Here is an 8,718-nt window from a genome sequence, read left to right as displayed (position 1 = left end):
GGCTGAATTGGAGCTTTCACAGAGCAGCTGAAAGGCCCCCCCCGCCCCTACTAGGCTGAGATTGCTGGCGCAGGAGCCCTTCCTCTCTGTTCACTCGGCCCCTGCTAAGCCCCACGTAGGCAGCACCCACTTCCGGCGCCCGTGCCAAGCGTGGCCGCTGGACACTCCGGGCCAGATCCTCGGCTGGCATCAATCAGAACAGCTGCATTGGCTTCACAATGGTGCAGAGCTGCCTCGCCCCAGCTGGGGACCTGGTACATGGGCTCCCATCCAGTAAGGCTGATTTGTGCCACCTGGGGATCTAGCCCACTGAATCCAAAGGAGTGCTACTGATTTTCACCAGGCGGGGATCTCGCACCATTCAATATCTGGATTTATATGCTGGGCTTGGCCACAGGCTCCCTAGGTGAGCTCAGGCAAGTCTTTGTGCCTCAGTTTCCCCACATAGAAAAAGGGGAGCTTAGGGTTCTGACCCACCTCACTGGCTCAGCTCAGCAATGATTGTGAGGTGCTTTGATCCAGGGGGCAGGTAAGAGCCTGAAGGGACTAGCTTCTACCCGGGGCAGGTTGGGGCTGCGAGCCCAAGGCACTGTTGTGCCCCGCCAGCCCCACCGAGGAGGTTAAGCAGCCTGGATCAGTGCACAGCCATGGTCAAAGGGGGCTGGAGGCTGCTCTGTGTCTGATGGGAACGCGGGCAGGCTGATTAACTTTGCTGCCGGCTGGGGTTTCTGCTTGATTTAGGAGTGGGGCAGGATGGGGAGTTAAATCCGACCTCCCAGCCCCAGAGTGGAACACGCTCACAGTGCGCTGCTGAGCCCCAGCATTAAACCAACGCTCTAGGGGGCTGGGACAAAATAGATCCCAGATCCCAGCCCCTGCCTGGGTCAGCCCAGACTCTCAGCCCCTTAGCAAATCCTTGGTAGGTGGAACTGGGGGCCTGAGTCACTCTCTCCTTGCAACTTGGGCCGGGTGTTTTGTGTCTCTGTTCCTGCCCTTGGGATAGGGATGGGCGGGGATGGGGGCGGGCGGTGGGTGACTGGAGTTTTAAGCCATCTGAGCGCTCCCTGGGCCTGAGCCTCCATTACACTAAAGCCCCGTTTCTCCATTCTGGCCGTGTGAAGGGGCTGACCCTTTTACTCCCCCTGGGGCATTAACCCCTGTAAAGGAGCCTTGGTGTAACTGAGAACTGGGCCTCCTGTACTTTGCAGCTCCGCAGGGTCCTTCCTGGGTTCGTGGGATAAGGTAGAGCAGCCTCAGAGCTGCTCTGATTTATGCTCTGCTTCCCTTTCTGGCCCTTGGGAAGCAGTGACTACCCATAGGGCCATGCATTCCAGCCATACCCCCAATATGCTTCACACCAGCAGCTGGGAGCAGGGCCCTTAGGCCAGCTCCATGCCCACCAGGGAAACCCTCTGCACAGAGGGGATTCTTGTGGGTGGAAACAGCCTCCTTTAAGGCCCCTTTACGCTGTGGAGCAGCATGTAAGAGAATCAGGTCAGCTACCACACTGGGTGTAAAAAGCATTACACCCACCTTGCACTGGTGTAACCAAGGTACAGGCTGATGGAGAATCAGTCCCAGGGGCCAAATCCAGCCCTGGGGTAAGCAGGGGCATTGGCCACCAGTGCCAGGAGCTGGAGCTGGCCCTGGGTTTCTTCAACAAGCACAGCATCTAAGTGCATGTACTCTCCCCAGGGCATCTGTAACAGGCACTGGACAGGCTCCTGGTCTCCCATGAAGTATCCCTGGCTCTCAGCTTCCCCTGCCACAACCTGTCTGTGGGTCCCCTCCGGGTGGGGAAAGCCTGGGGGGGTCTTTTCAGCTGGTGGGGCATTTGTTAGTCTTCCTTTGCCGGCAGGATTTTGGGATCAGCTGGGTCTCTCTCGCCCTCTGTCCCAAACGGGGATTTGAACCTCTGTTTAAGTCTCCGGCCGGCAAGATCCTGGGTCGTTCTCCTGCAGGGGAATGGCAGAAAGCAAAGTAGGGTGAAAGAAGACGAAAGGGCACAGGAAAGCCGCAAAGGAGGAGAAGAGGCTGGATGGGTACAGCCCTGCTGCCGCTCTGCTAACTCAGCTGTGAGAGTCTAGGGCCTCCTGGTGGCAGAGAGGAATATTTAAGGCTCAATTTCCCCATCGCCTTCTGCCTTGTGCTGTCATTTACGCCCATGCAATGTGAGGGTGTGATGCGCTGCTGAATCGGCGGGGGGGGAGGGTTGCATGTCTGTGCGCAGGGTGGATAAAAATAAATGATTTTTTTTTAAATCAAAAAAGTCGGAATTTTTTAATTTAAATCGGATTTTTTTGATAAAAGGCTTTTTGAGGAAAAAACTTTCTAAAGATAGTTTTAATTAAGATACATTGTAGCTCAAAGATAGCTCCTCATGGAATAGGGATTATAAATTCTAATTCTATAGTATGAGACAATATACTCATGTAATGTTTAAGAAAAGTTTTGTAAATGAGTTCCAATAGTTAGTTCATGGATTAGGGACCCACTCTTATGGGGTTCCAGGGGCTTCTGTATAGATTATTTAGGTTTCATTTTTAGAAGGGACACACTGTACATTTTAAAGTGATTTATTTTGAAAAATTTTCAGATTAGTTTTACAACTATATCAGAAAATGAATGATTGTTTGGTTATTTCATTTACCAAAAATAAATGAAGCAGATATTTATGAAGTCATTGGGAGGTGAACTATCTCCAGTTCAACAGGTCAATCATTAATATTTGGAGGATTTTCTTGCCATGCTGTGTTAGGAGGAGAACATCACCAGACAGACATTTACACTGTTTTATTTAACTAAAATAACAGCGTTATGTGTTCTGGATTTTTTTTCTTCAACAGCAAACATAATATTTTAACAAAACTAGCATATGAATGCTTGAAATAGTTAAACATTCACATTTTTTTAAAAATCAGGTTTGTCTTTGTTAAAATTGTTTTTAAGTAAAATAGTTAAATGAAATTTTTTTTTTAATGCATGTTATCTCTGGAGATACAAATCCACAGTTTGAGAACTGCAAAACTAAGCATCTCTGATGGTGTCTTCTAGACTGAGCACTGTGTCCCATTGGGTAGATAGAATCACCAGCCAGTGCTTTTGAGTTTCTACGTGAGGTCTGGTAGACAAGGCGGCTCTGAGTCCACCATCCCCATCACATTTCTGGCAGCAACCCCCGGGGCACGGAAGGCACATCAGCAGCATCTGTGAACTCTGAGTAATGTCAGCCTCCTAGCAGGGCCCTGCCATGCACCTTGGCTTCAGTGACAACGGTCAGGAGTGGCTTAGCACAAGTGTAACTGACCTCGCAAGCTGCAAGTCCCAACAGCTCCAACCAAGTGCAAAAGTTTGGATCTGAAGAACCACAGGGGCCTAGTTGCACTGTCCCCGGTGCTGGTATAAACTGGGAGTCATTAATTGACTGGGTGGGAGAGGCAGTGCGGTGTAGTGGATAGAGCACTTACTGGACTGAGATCTGGGTTCCCGTCTTGGCTCTGCCACTGCCCAGCTGGCCTTCCTTGACTCAGTTTCCCCTCCTTGTTTGGCTTGGACTACGCTTTTTAGGACAGAGTTGCTGTGTTTTTGGTAAGGACCTGTCTTACTTAGAGACACCGAGCACTCTATTGACATCAGTCGTATAAAACGAGGCGCTCAGGCCCAGATCCGCAAACGTATTTAGGTGCCTAACTCCCCTGGGAGCTACATGCCTAAATACCTTGGACAATCTGGCCCACAGTTACCGCAGCGATCAGCTCCTCTCTTTCAATTGTCTGTGTCAATTGCTGCAGTTCCCTCGGAAGGCCTGTCTGTGTTTGCCCCTGTCCTCGGGATCAGCATCCAAAGCTCCGCTCACCCTTCCAATAAAGCCACATGATGTCAGCCCCAGACAGGGCAGAGGCAGCTGGCCTCTGGGTTACATTCCTTGCTGAATACTTCATAGAGCAAACAGGACTTTTTCTCTGCACCCGCTCACTGCCATATTCCAGAGTCTGTCCTGCTCCCAAACAAGACAAGCTGGATCCTCAGCTCGTGTAAACGGGAGTCACTCCATTCTGATCGATGTCAGGCCCAGCACTGTTGTTACTTGCATGACACTAGCACCCAGAAGCCCTGACTGACATCGTGGGCCTGCTGTCACAGACACCGCGGGAGAGACAGTCCCTGCCCCAACGAGGTTACAATCTGAATAGACAGGACAGATGAAGGAAGGATTATTTCCCACCCCTGCTTTCTACCACTGGAACTCAGGAGAGCCAGGTTCAGATCCCGACTCCGCAACAGACTCCTGGCGTGACCTTGGACAAGACACTTCATCAGCCCTGTGCCTTAGCTGGGGGTGACTCCTATAAGTCATTGAGACGCGAACTTTATCCACCTATTGTCTCTTGTCTTAGGCATAGCGTGCAAATCCCTGGGCCCAGGGGATAGCGCACTGGTCTGGGAGCTGGGAAATCTGGGTTCTCTTTCCAACTCTGCCGTTGGGTGACCTGGGGCAAGTCATGCCCCCGCTCGGTGCCTCAGTTTCCCCATCTGTAAAATGGGAACAATGATACTTGCCCTCCTTTGAAAAGTGCTTTGAGATCTATGGAGGAGAAGAGCTGGGGACTGTGGTGATTGTTTCTGTGCAGCACCCAGCCCAACGGGGTCCTGAGCCAGGCCTGGGGCTCCTTCATTGCCTCGGCCTGGACTTGAACCAGCAGCAAAAGGTACAGTTCCTGGTTGCACATCACCTGGACCAACTAATCTCTCAGCTCATGAGAGCGTCTTGCATTTTGCTTCCACAGTCCCGTCCCCTACCTCCACCTCTATCAACCCCAATTCCTCAGCCATGTTTTTCCCAGCTATAGCCTCCTCCTCGTCTGCACAGACCCATCTCTCGACGTCTGGAGCTCCGGAGATGAATTACAAGCCCTTTGGGCCGGTCAGAGCCATCCGTATCGCTTAATGGCATTTCAATACTGACTCACTGAAATAAACCAGAGATCGGGGCAGCCAGACAGGATGTCTGGCGGAGATTTGGTGGAAATTCAAGGCGCTGGAAGGAGGTTGGTGAGGGACCAGGGGATGCCCAGAGACGGCTCCTTCTCGAGTGAAGAAAGCGGTGGAGGGAGGATTGCAGGGAGCAGCTTTTGCTGCATTTAAAGTAGAGGATCTTTAAGTAGCACTGCCCAAGCAGGCCCAAAACCAAGGAAGAGGGAGCCCATCCCCGAGGGACTGGCTTTGTACATTTCAGAGATGGCTCGTAGGAAGAGAGTAGCCCCAATGCAGTGCACTCCCGCCACACCCCCCATTTCCTCTCCCCTACGCTGGGGGCTGGGTGGGTGCAGGGTAGGGTGACCAGATGTCCCGATTTTATAGGGACAGTCCTGATTTCTGGGTCTTTTTCTCACATAGGCACCTATTACCCCCCACCTCCCGTCCCGAGTTTTGATACTTGCTATCTGGTCAGCCTAGTGCAGGGCTCTGCACCAGCCAGGGAGGACCCCTGCATGGGGCGGGACTCTCAGGGGGGATTGTTTCAGCCCACTTTAAGGCCCCTTGATCGGCCTAAAGGGACGTTGCCATCAGCTAACCAGGACAAGAAGGATGTCGATAAATGGGAGGGGGCTCAGAGAAGAGCCCCGCGAATGATTAAAAGCTTGGCCTGATCATGAGAGACACAGGGAGCTCCGTCTCTTTAGTGTAACGCAGAGACGGTTAAGGGGCTATGGTGGATTTTCCTGCACAGCAATTTTTAAATCCGGATTGGATGCCTTTGCTGGAAGGTCTGCGCTGGTTCAAAGAGGACTGAATTCGGGCACGGTCTCTGGCCGGTGTTATACAGGAGGTCAGACTAGAAAATAAATCGAGCCCAGTGGACTGACGTACATGAGAGGGAGAATGCTATTCCCCGCAAAGGCTTTTGGGAAATCTGACTACCTGCCTGTATGTCCTCCTCCTCTTCAAGCCAGGAGGAAGAGTCAAACTTTTCTCTGCTGCTTTCCTGAAATTCCATTCGCTTCCCAGGCCGATCTCTTCGGACAGCTCGACAGCAGAAGGCTACTGTGAAGTGGTGGGGGGATGGGACAGGGACCAAAAAAAAAAGAAAAGATGGAAGAACCAGAGAGCGAATGAGGAACTAACAGAGCTAAATGTGTATCTGCGGGGCGCAAATGCCAAGCAGGGAGACGGGTTGGTAGAATGACATAGGATGGATAGAACGAGGAGCGTTGGGTGAAATTAACCGACGACTAAACGTTAATAATAATCCCTAGCTCTTATATAGCACTGTTCATCCGTAGATCTCAAAGTCCTTCATGATCTTTTAATGTATTTATTACATTAGGCAACCTTAGCTCTTAGTGTCTGCAATCAACTCCCAAGGGAAGTGGCAAAGCTTCACGGGTGTAGACCATTTGAAAATTGGACTGGGCAATGCACTGTAAGAAATCACTGATTCTGCTTGCTGCGGCCATTCCCTGTGCCTCAGTTTCCCCTCCCACCCTGTGTCTACACAGGCTCTCGCTGTTTGGGTCAGGAACTGTCTCTCAGTACATGCATGTGCGGCGCCTAGCACAAGGGGGCCCTGATTGCGGCTGCAGCCTCTAGTTGAATTGTAATGCACGTACATAAATAACGGTCTATAGATGTGACCTAGTGGGAGACCAGGGCGCAAATCCAGATGTTTGAACAGCCCAGGAGGCAGGGGGTGGGCTTGGGCCCCATCCCTTGGTCAAACAAGAGTTGTTTTTTCCTCTCCTTTCCCTAAGCTTTCTGGGGCAAACCCTCTCCAACCTTGATGAGACAAAATGTCCATGAGGTCTCCAAAATGTGATTAAGGGAGGGGAACAGGGTTTTAATTGATGGGTGGGTACCTCCAGCTTCCCTCTACAGTGCTCTGCCTTATCTGTCCCAGCAGAGGGCAGTGTTGATTACCTATGGGAAAGCAACCACTCAATGCCCAGTTATGCTTTTGTTTCCATGTGCAAATTTCTTGTGTTCTTGAATTTTCACTTTGAGGGATTAGCAGATTCAGGATACACCTGACTGTAGGAGATACACCTCCCCAAGTGTTTTGACCACATGATCCCCCTTCTGAAATCCGTACACCGGTGTGATCTTTGCAATGGTCTCTGTTAGATCTGGGAGAAGATTTGGGTTGTTTGGTTCACGTGGAAATGTCTGTTGGTAATTGTAACAAAATCTTCCAGGGTTTCTTGGCAGCACTGAACATTTTTCAACACTGAACAGCAAACAAAAAATGAAAATTCCCTCCCCCCAAGATGAACTGTTTGAAAAACAAAAATGTTTTTGGCAAATGTTTTGCAGTTTTGGGCTGCCCAAAACCAAAATTTCTTCCAGGTTTTCAATGGAAACCCGAAAAGATTTATAGACTCATTTAAGTTCCTGACCAGCTCCACTCTCTCTGTCTCGGTGGTACCAGCATTGGAAGATCTGGATGGAGAGGAATTTGCAGCTGGATGTTGCTGGGATGCACAGTATGGGGGGACAGGCTTTTACTAGGGATGAGCCCTCTCTCTGTCTTTTTTGCTGCAGGGGCACCCAAAGTTTGCAACCTAGAGCCAGGCCAGCCACTGGCTGGGAGGCCCCAGGTCATGCCTGGTTTGCATGATACGGTGGGGCCCAAGATTCCCTCATCTTTCCTGTGCAGAGACCTGCCCACAAATCCCAAAGCAAGTCGCTTGCAGTGGTTGCAGGTCCCAAGACACAAGGGACCATTTTGATCCCAGCTGAATGATGGACCACCCCTGCGGATTGAGGGTGGCCACGTCACTGCGGGTCCTGGCGTGCATTGACCCTTTCTGCTGCCATTGGGCTCCCTTGGCTCTCCAGCTATGCCCTGCAGCTTTCCCAGTGGCATCCACCTCCCTTCCCTAGGGAACGCTGTCTGGTGGGCAAGCTCAGCTGCCAACATCAGGTGCTCCCAAGATCACAGTCTGCCAGGCTTTATGGCACATGCCCAACCTTAGGGCTTCGAAGGCTCCCTGCTTCCCCGGGGGCACTGTGGCCGAGGAGACGGGATTTGAAGAAGCAGGCGGTGGCTGGGAGGGAAAGCATGGCATGAAGGCCTTGTCAGCCCAGGGTGGGATCTGTGAACGGCCTTAATCCTGCCTGGACCAGAAGAGCGGAGTGGGGATTCTGCCGCAATTGTTGGGGAACCTTTCTCCTTTCTTTCTTCCCCCCAGCCCCCGTAACAATCCCCGCCACTCCCAGTGGCTGTTTCCAAGCAACCCCTTTTGATCTTCTTGTGCCCAGAGACAGGCAAATGTTCTAGGATCCTGACGGCTCAGAAAGCTGCTCCCGTTCCCTGTTGTAAGATGCCTCTGTCGCCCTGGGAAGTGGGGGGCTGACGGGGGGAGGGGCTCTCCACTCCAGAGGCCTCAGGCAGCTCCAGCAATGCTGCAAAGAGGGTAGAGTTTCAGAGGCTCGGAGGAGCAGTTCCGAACTGGCGTGGCTCGAAGAGATGCGGAAGCGCAGAGCTGCGGATCCTAGGGCTGACTCGAAGTTCAAAGGGGAAGGGTGCTAAAGAATAGTATCGACCGATCCAGCTTCGCGGCCTTATGAGATGAATTCCCTGTGGTGTTTGCAAGCTGGACTTTTTTTTTTAACTTTTTTTTTGTGGCTAGAAGGAATTTTTCTGAGTTTGGGGGGGAAAGAATGTGCAAAGTAATTAGGATACTTAGGGATCTGTGTTTCCAAAGAGCTTTGCAAGTG

Source organism: Natator depressus, chromosome 24 (genome assembly GCF_965152275.1).
Source record: "Natator depressus isolate rNatDep1 chromosome 24, rNatDep2.hap1, whole genome shotgun sequence".
NCBI lineage: Eukaryota > Metazoa > Chordata > Testudines > Cheloniidae > Natator > Natator depressus.
Note: the sequence above shows the minus strand (reverse complement) of the source record.